Genomic DNA, 9,022 nt, shown 5'->3' with positions numbered 1-9,022 from the left:
GGGGGGGGGGGGGGGGGGAGAGGGAGAGAGAGAGAGAGAGAGAGAGAGAGAGAGAGAGAGAGACTCTCAAGCAGGCTCCACTCTTGTCAGTGCAGAGCCCGATGCACAGCTTGAACTCCTGAAACGTGAGATCATGACCTGTGCCAAAACCAAGAGTTGGACGTTTAACCGACTGAGCCACCCAGACCAGCCACCCCAAATAACTCTTTTTTAAAATAACTTCAAAAAACATGAAACGTTAATCTTCTCTAAAACTTACAATGAATGAAGTCCTTATTTATTTTTCATTTCATTACCAATATTGAATATAGCTGATTTAGAAACTTTTCTTAACGCCCCTGGAAGCTCTACTCATCAAGCAGATACAACATGACATATTATCTTGTCATTTTCCATTTGTTTTCTTGATATAGTTTTATTGTATGCATTTCACTTTTATAAATGGCTTCCCTCCCAGACATGAGGATTTGCCTCATACTTTCATATAACATTTAGATTTAAAATTATGTAAATAACATTTTAAAAAATAAAACCAAAAGCATATTAATGTCATTAAGATTTCCTAAAAATTACATGATACATACCTATTTCTAAAATCTGAAAAACTCAAAACATCTAAACCCAGAAGAAACAGTCCAAAAATGGACTCATGTCAATATGTCAATTGATTTTTTTTATGAACGTGCAAAGGCAATTTAATAGATAAAGCACAGTCTTATCAACAAATAGTGCTGGAACAACTGGATAGCCATAGGCAAAAAAAAAAAAAAAAGGATCTTGATCTATAAGTTATAAAAAATCAACTCAATATGGGCCGTAGACTTAAATGTAAAATGTTAAAACTATAAAACTTTTAAGAAAATATGGGAGAAAATATTTGTGACTCTAGATTAGGGAAAGAGCTCTTAAACACAGAAAAATGCAACCCATAAAAGAAAAAAAATGATAATTGGACTTCATTGAAATTATAAACCATTTCTGAGAAAGTGTAAAGAGAAAAGACAAGAAACTGACTAAGAGCAAATGTTTTCAGATCTCAGATCTAACAAAGAACTTACATCCAGAATATATAAATAACTCCCTAAACAGTAAGAAAACAACACCCAGTTTAAATGATGGCCAAAGTATTTGAACACTTCAACAAAAAAATGTAAGGATGGCAACTAAGCACATGAAAATGATGTTCGACAACATCAGTCATTAGAGAAATACAAATTAAAATTACAATGCGGTACCTCTGCATACCGATTAGAATGACTAAAACGAAAAAATGATACCACCAATTTGTATTCTTTTTTTTAAATTTACATCCAAGTTAGTTAGCATGGAGTGCCATAATAATTTTAGGAGTAGAATCCAGTGATTTATCCCCTACATATAACACCCAGTGTTCATCCCAACAAGTGCCCTCCTTAATGCCTTTTGCCCATTTAGTCCATCCCCAACCCACAACCCCTCAAGCAACCCTCAGTTTGTTCTCTGTATTGGAGTCTCTTATGTTTTGTCCCCCTCCCTGTTTTTATATTATTTTTGCTTCCCTTCCCGTATGTTAATCTGTTTTGTATCTTAAGTTCCACATATGAGTGAAGTCACATGATATGTCTTTCTCTGACTAATTTCGCCCAGCATAATACACTCTAGTTCCATCCACATTGTTGCAAATGGCAAGATTTCATTCTTTTGTACCACTGAGTAATATTCCATTGTGTATATATATATATATGTATATACATACACCACATCTTCTTTATCCATTCATCTGTCAATGGACATTTAGACTCTTTCCATACTTTGGCTATTACTGGTAGCGCTGCTATAAACATTGGGGTGCATGTGACCCTTTGAAACAGCACACCTGTATCCTTTGGATAAATACCTAGTAGTGCAATTGCTGGGTAGTAGAGTAGTTCTATTTTTAATTTTTTGAGGAACCTCCATACTGTTTTCCAGAGTGGCTGCACCAGTTTGCATTCCCACCAGCAGTGTTAAAAGAGTTCCTCTTTCTCCGCATCCTCGCCAATATCTGCTGTTGCCTGAGTTGTTAATTTTAGCCATTCTGACTGAGATAACATCAAATGTTGACAAGGACTCAGAGCAACAGGAATTCTCACTATTGGGAGGAAAGCAAAAATAGTATAATCACTATGGAAAATAGTTTAGCAGTTTTTTTATAAAGTTAAATATACACTTACTATATGATCCAGTAATCCTATTTCTAGGTATACACCCGAGAGAAATTAAAACTTTATGTTCACACAAAACCTTAATAGCAACTTTATTCTCAATTGCTGCAATCTGGAAACAACCCAAATATCCTTCATCTAAATGGCTGAACAGTGGTACCGTCCATACAACAGAATACTACTCCACAGTAAAAAGGAACAAAATATTAATGCACACAGGAAGTTAGATGGATATTTAGAGCATTGTGATGAAAGAAAAAAATCCAAAGGTGATTATCTAGATAATTCCATTTATAATGATTCAGGTAAAGGCAAAAATGTAGGGACAGGACAGGTCGGTGGCTGTGGTCAGTGGTGGCCAGGGGTCAAAGAAGGAAAGATTTGTTTGACTACAGTGGAATTAGCACAGGGAATGTTTCAGGGAGATAGAACTGTTCTGTACCTGGGCTGTGGTGGTGGAGACACAGCCTAAGTATTTGTCAAAACTCATAAACTGTATATAAAGTGAATTTTACTGTATGTAAATTTTTAAAAATTAAAAACTCGAAACCAGTTACATCAATGTATTGCTATATTATTTATGGCCTTGTTTTTCCATTACTTCACTGTCTGAAGGAAATTATAATTTCCTTCCTTCTAATTGATATTAGAAGCATTGAAAAACTTGAAAATATAAGCCTATTGTTTGTTTGTTTGTTTACCCCTGTTCCAGAAGACTCTCCATTAACCCAACTCATTTTCAGAATTTTTAAAAATTTTTTTAATGTTTATTCATTTTGATAGAGAGAGACAAAGAGTGAACGGGAGAGGGGGAGAGAGAGAGGAAGTCACAGAATCTGAAGCAGGCTCCAGGCTCTGAGCTGTTAGCACAGAGCCCGATGTGGGGCTCGAACTCACAAACCGTGAGATCATGACCTGAGCAGAAGTCGGACGCTTAACTGACTGGGCCACCCGGGTGCCCCAGAATTATTTTTTTTCAGGACCACTGTATTAACAGCAGGAATAATTGAAGAGTTCTCAGGGGTAAGCAAAAGCTAAATGAGGGCTTTAGTCTCTCAGCAACCATGACGCTAGAGAAATACTCTCTTAGAGAATGCAGAAGTGAAAACGGAATTCAAGTTATTCTCGTTTGACAAATTACAATAATGAAAATTATTTCACTCTGCTATAAATTCTGCAGCTATTTTCAAGGTAACCTAAAGGAGAATGGTTACATTCTTAGCAAGAGTGCTAAGACAAGCTCCCTCAAGAGTCACAATGTCTGAAAATTAGAAGGGGAATACAATAAATAATAGTGATTGTGAAACAAGGCATGATCAATTAAGACCAAGTTTGAAATCCCTGAGTTGCAACTGTCTAGCTATGACCTTGAGCAGGTAGCTCAGTTCCTCTAAACCCACATTTCTCATCTGGAAAAGAGGAATAAGAATACCTCCTTCATGGAACCCTTGAGAAAAACCTAGCTTAGCATCACACCTGAGTCATTATAAATATTTCATTATTATCATATATGGGAGTTGTCTAAGTTTCCACAGCATACAAAGAAGGAACACTGGTTTGCTGCCATAAATGCAAAGACACCAGTACCAACAAATCTTGGAGAAGGATTGATCATGAAATGAGAAAGACACTAAATGTTACTAGCACCAATTTCAAAGGATTTCTTATATCTTTTCAATTCTCCTAGCAATCATTGCCTTGGAAACTCCCATCAGCGTTCATCAGAAAGATGATTAAGGCCAGGAAGAGGCTAGCAAAATATCTTAACTTCAAGATGTCAATAAATAGTCATTTAATTAATTGACTTAAGTTTTCTGGCAATGACGATAGGTATCATATGGGTCTCTTAATATACATAGACAAACTATTTAAAAACTTAGTTGCAAAACTACCATTTCTTAATCTTTTCTTTACAAAGTGAAAAAGTGAATAAAGAATAAACACAGGAAGAAATACAGTAAATGTGTCTTTCTGCTCGAAACTAATCTAATGTAGATATTTATAAAGTAGGTGAAACTTCTGTACCATGTCATCTTGTATATAAAATAAAGATAAACCTTTATTTAAAAGAAGGAAAAAACTGGGGTGCCTGGGTGCCTCAGTCAGTTAGGTGACCAACTTCAGTTCAGGTCATGATCTCCAGATCACGAGTTCAAGAGCCCTACATCGGGCTCTGTGCTGACGGCTCAGAGCCTGGAGCTGGCTTCAGATTCAGTCTCTGGCTCTCTCTACATTTCCCCTGCTCGCTCTCTCTCTCTCAAAATATAAATAAACATTTAAAAAATGCTTTAATAATAAAAAAAAGAGGGTAAAATTATGTATCTAGTATCTTAGGAGCCTAAGACAGAGTATATTGATAAATTTTCTCTCCCTCAACATGACAGAATGAAGTTGAAGGTCATTTTCCCTTGACCTTCTCATTTTTGGAACCTAGATTTTAACCACGGTATGTGAAGCCACTGGACTACTTTAGCTATTTCATGCTGCATCAGTATTTTCCAAAAGCTAAGCAAAAATATTTGTCCAAAATATCAAATTGTAAAATAATACATGTGGTATCTGATATGTAATTCTAATAACATATTAAATAATTAAAAGAGAACAGAAATATATCAAATTAATGCAAACAGGAATTTGGTCATACAGTGACTTTTTAGATATATGCAGGCCTAGGTATTATTTAGGCTCATTATTAGAGGAATGATCAAAACAAAAGCTGAGAAATAAACATATTTTTAAAATAATGTGGAAAGGACCTTATAAGCAATTCAGAATTTAAATGTTTTAATGTTAGTCTTCATTAAAAATACCTACACCTGCTAATGGATAAGATTTTTCTGTGTGTGTCCTCTTCCCTTCTTTATCTTTAAGGCATGAAACATTACCTTATGCAGAATATATGTTTGTTGAATAAATGAATCTTCACATAACATATTCTCATTGAAATTAGACATTAAATACACTAATTTACCAATTATATTTATATTCACAAAAAGCCTTTCTAAACTATTTTTTATTTCTAAATGTCCATTACATAATTAAAAGTCACTGCTTTGGAGTTCTATGCTTTCTCAATTATACTTTTTCTCTCAATCATGACTTAAAAAGAAAAAATTTCAGATTTTAAGTCAGTTGTGATTCAATCCAGAATTGGTTTGAAAAATAATTCTTAAAGAACAAGGAAAAAAGATGTGTGAGAAACAGTGACACCGTTAAAATATACTGGGACTGGGGCCTAAAATATTTCACCACTTGCAGGAAAACACTGTTATCTCTTCTGTTTTTTTGGTTTTGGGTTTTTTTTTTTTTTTATTCCTAATTGTCTCAAAATCACTTGCAGGCAAATGGTGATACTGCAGTCAGAGGTTGTCAGTATTTTTTTTTCCACCTGCCTGGATGAATCAGGTAGAATGGAATGACCAATAATTCCAGGAGCCTATTTCTACAGCCTATGCAAATTAATGCACCACTCACTAAAAAAGTGCTTCTTTAAGGTCATATAAATGAAAGTCTAACCAGAGGACACCACTCAATTACTTGAATGTTGCAGCATTATGTCATTTACACAGCTTCTAGTTAGGAGGTCCTCTAAGTAGATATCTACAAAATAACAATGACCTTTCTTGCAAATTTTTTCTAGTAACTATTTGCATATATACTTTCTTAGATCAATACAAGTATTCTAAATATAGAATAAGATTTCATAGAGATTTTTATGAGTACATATATTCTGTTTAAACTAATATATTTTTATCCTTAATGCTTAAATGAATATATATACTACATACATATATACATATTTAGTCAAATAGATATAGAAATGTTTTTTCATACTATTTTTTTGCATAGGATGTGTTTTCTCTTATATTGCAAATACCAATAATTTCACCTTCATTCTTACATGCATAAATATCACAAATATTTATCACAAAGATTTAATGATACCTGCCACCACAATTCTTCAGGGGAAAAAAAATAGCCCCATGTGCAATTAAAAACGCATTGTCATAAAATTAGAGTCCTGTGCCCTATAAGAGTTTAAAACCCTAACAATTTCTTTGGGATACCATTTTAAAAAGTGCCATTAAAAAAAGTATACATTTTTAAGAAAGAAGATTTTAAAAAGTATACATTAATTTTTAGTTGTTGCATTAAAAAATGCACATAAACAAAGGTTGCCCCTAAAATAGCACTACCTGTACATATTAAAATTCAAATGTGGCAAAGACCTGGTTAAGTGTCAACTAAATTTTATGGGCAGAATTTCTTTTTTCAGAAATTCTGAAGCCCCTGGTGTTCATAATTTCTACACCGTCCTGAAAAAAGACCATTGTGTTGGGCATTATCTTCCCGCCCAGATAGTTTCCATAAACCAATTTTACCCTATTTCTAAACAGGAATCCAATTATCGTTGGTAAAGAGGTTGCCTCCTTGGAGTCAGTGGATCATATTTTCACACCCATGCACTACCCTGATCAGGGCTAACCCTGATCCTACGCGTTCCTACGGCGATAACCTAAAGCGGTATGTAGTTCAGGCAATGACAGCAGGAAACACACACACACACACACACACACACACACACACACACACAACTCTTTCAGATACCAAATCGCAGATCACAACCAGATGGAGTACTCCCTTGTTTTAATATTACCATACAAACACAAAACAGGACTCATTCAAATAGCCAAAGCAATGTGCATTCCCCTCTTGCAGTATTGGGGAAAACTGTCTTTGCACACGACAGAGCAGGAACACATGTTTTCTAGTACTACATGTCTATTACAGGGCTGCAGTTGTCCGGGGTAGCTCTGTCTGAAAGTTGAGAACTGGTAAGTAACATATAGACAAGATTCCTCCTCTCCTAAGAGTGGGAAGTGAATGCTTCCGGCAGTCCCTCTCAGAGTCCTCGCTGGATTTGGGTCTGGGGTGCATTTCCACCCTGAGGGCACCACGGGTTTCTTCTAATGGTGCAGCTCCGCAGTAGATCATGTGACATTTGGGTGTGTGCCTCTGTGCGCGACTTGGGGGGGGGGGGGGGGGGGGGGGGGGGGGGGGGGGGGTGTGCAGAAGTTACACGTCTGGTTTTGGAAGACGTGTTTCTCTAGGAGTGTATGTGTGTGTGTGTCTATGTGCCTGTGTGTGTGTCTGTGTGTGAAGTGAGATGAAGAAAAAGAGAGTGAGAGACTGGTCCTGGGCCAGGCGATGCGGCCAAGTAAACCTATGTCAGCCCCACCTCTCGCTCAGCCCCTACCCTGGGGCGAGGTCCCCGTCCTTGAGGGAGGCGAGGACAATGGGGTGCGCCCCTCCCGCACTTTGTGCACCCACCTGACGAATCCGCGGCGGGTTCGGCGGGGTGGAGGCCCCGCCTTCCGGGGCCGGGGAGGTGGGAGAAGCCATCTTCCTGGTGCTCCGGGTTTCTTCCTCCTGTCACGCCCGGGTCCCCCGCGTCTCCTGGAGTCCTCAGCGTCCGGCCTGCGGCCCGCGGCCCCGCAGGGACCGGGAGGCTCCGCAGCCGCCGCGCCCCGCGGCCCCGCCCGGGCCCCTCCGCCGCAGAGTGCAAGGAGCGGCCGGCCCCTTCGCTCGCCCTGTCGGAGTCACGGCCGGAGCCCCTAGCGCCTTCCCGCGCCCACCTACCTCCCGGCCGGGAGACTCGGGGCCATGGCGGTCCGGGGTCTGGCGCGACCTTGGCCGCGAAGCCGGGCGGACGGCGGCCACTTCCCAGCGCCGCGCTCCGCGCGTGTGTCTGAATGTGTTAGCGGCGGGGCTTATTCTAGCGGCGCCGGGAGAAAGGAGGCTGCTTCCCTCGCTGCTGCCGCTATCGCCAGGAGAGCGATGAGCTCATGGACAGCTCCCAGAAATATGTCTATATGCACCACTGACTGCCGGAGTTCGGGAGGTGGGTGGGGAGAAGGAGGCTCCTCGGCTGGCGCTCCCGCATCACAGGCAGACGTTCCCCCGGGAGGCCCCCGGCCTGCAGGACACGTCCAGCTCTTCCCTGCCCATCTCCACACTCGCTCGTCTCTCTCCATTCATACAGTGCTCACATTGCCTGTTCACACCCATTCTCCCCCTTCGCATTGTGATAGCCACGCACTCACCAGCGCTCACCGCTAGCCTCCACAGGCACACATTCTTTGTTCTGTCAACCACTCCCTATTGAGAAGGAGAAATTAATTTATGGACTGGGCACGGCGTGAAATGCCACTGCGACTTCAACCTATGTCATCTGTGGGCTGATGAACTGCCTTAAGCAGTGTGTCCTTTACTCTTTGGGCGTTTCCCCTTCCCCAAGACCCAGCTTCTCCCCTCCCATCTTCATTCATGAGAAAGTATCCGTCAAACTACTGTCCAGGGTAGTGATGGACCCCATCCTCACTAAGGTGAAGAGAACGTCCTCTGTAGTAGCCCTGTGAAGAACTTAAAAGACAGGACCAGGTTTTGCAGACCTTAATCTATGCAAGAACTTGTGGCAGCAGTAGTGAATCCCGCACAGGGACCAGCTTTGTTTGCATTATTGTCTCTCAGGGATACATCTGGAGCTGTCATTGACTAAGTGCAAACCACTTTCCAAGACCTGATCATTTTTTCTCTTTATTGGCTCAGCTGCCCCACTGAGGTGGAAATGACAGCTTTTTACAGATAAGGTGACCCTCAAGAGATTAATTGTTCCCTCTCTCATGCATCAATTTCCTCTTTCTTATGGATCTCCATACAAACATATTCCCACCTTTAAAAAAACAAACTTTACCACAGATACCCTCCCCTGTACTCCTATCCCCCAGCTAGTATTTCAGTTGATTATACCTCTTTCAGCAAGATCTTCAACAAAGTTC

The 9,022-nt window shown here is 40.0% G+C and overlaps 1 long non-coding RNA gene across 1 annotated transcript in view; it reads right to left on the bottom strand.

The window, feature by feature from the left end:
* Positions 1-7,597, bottom strand: part of LOC125923039 (uncharacterized) — a 183,021-nt gene extending 175,424 nt beyond the window's left edge. Inside the window, exon 1 of the long non-coding RNA XR_007457865.1 lies at positions 7,515-7,597. This is a non-coding gene — a long non-coding RNA (uncharacterized LOC125923039). The remainder of the gene's footprint in view (positions 1-7,514) is intronic.
* Between the last annotated feature and the right edge of the window lie 1,425 nt (positions 7,598-9,022).

This window comes from Panthera uncia, chromosome B1, assembly GCF_023721935.1.
Source record: "Panthera uncia isolate 11264 chromosome B1, Puncia_PCG_1.0, whole genome shotgun sequence".
Lineage (NCBI taxonomy): Eukaryota > Metazoa > Chordata > Mammalia > Carnivora > Felidae > Panthera > Panthera uncia.
This window is presented reverse-complemented; position numbering and strand designations above follow the sequence as displayed.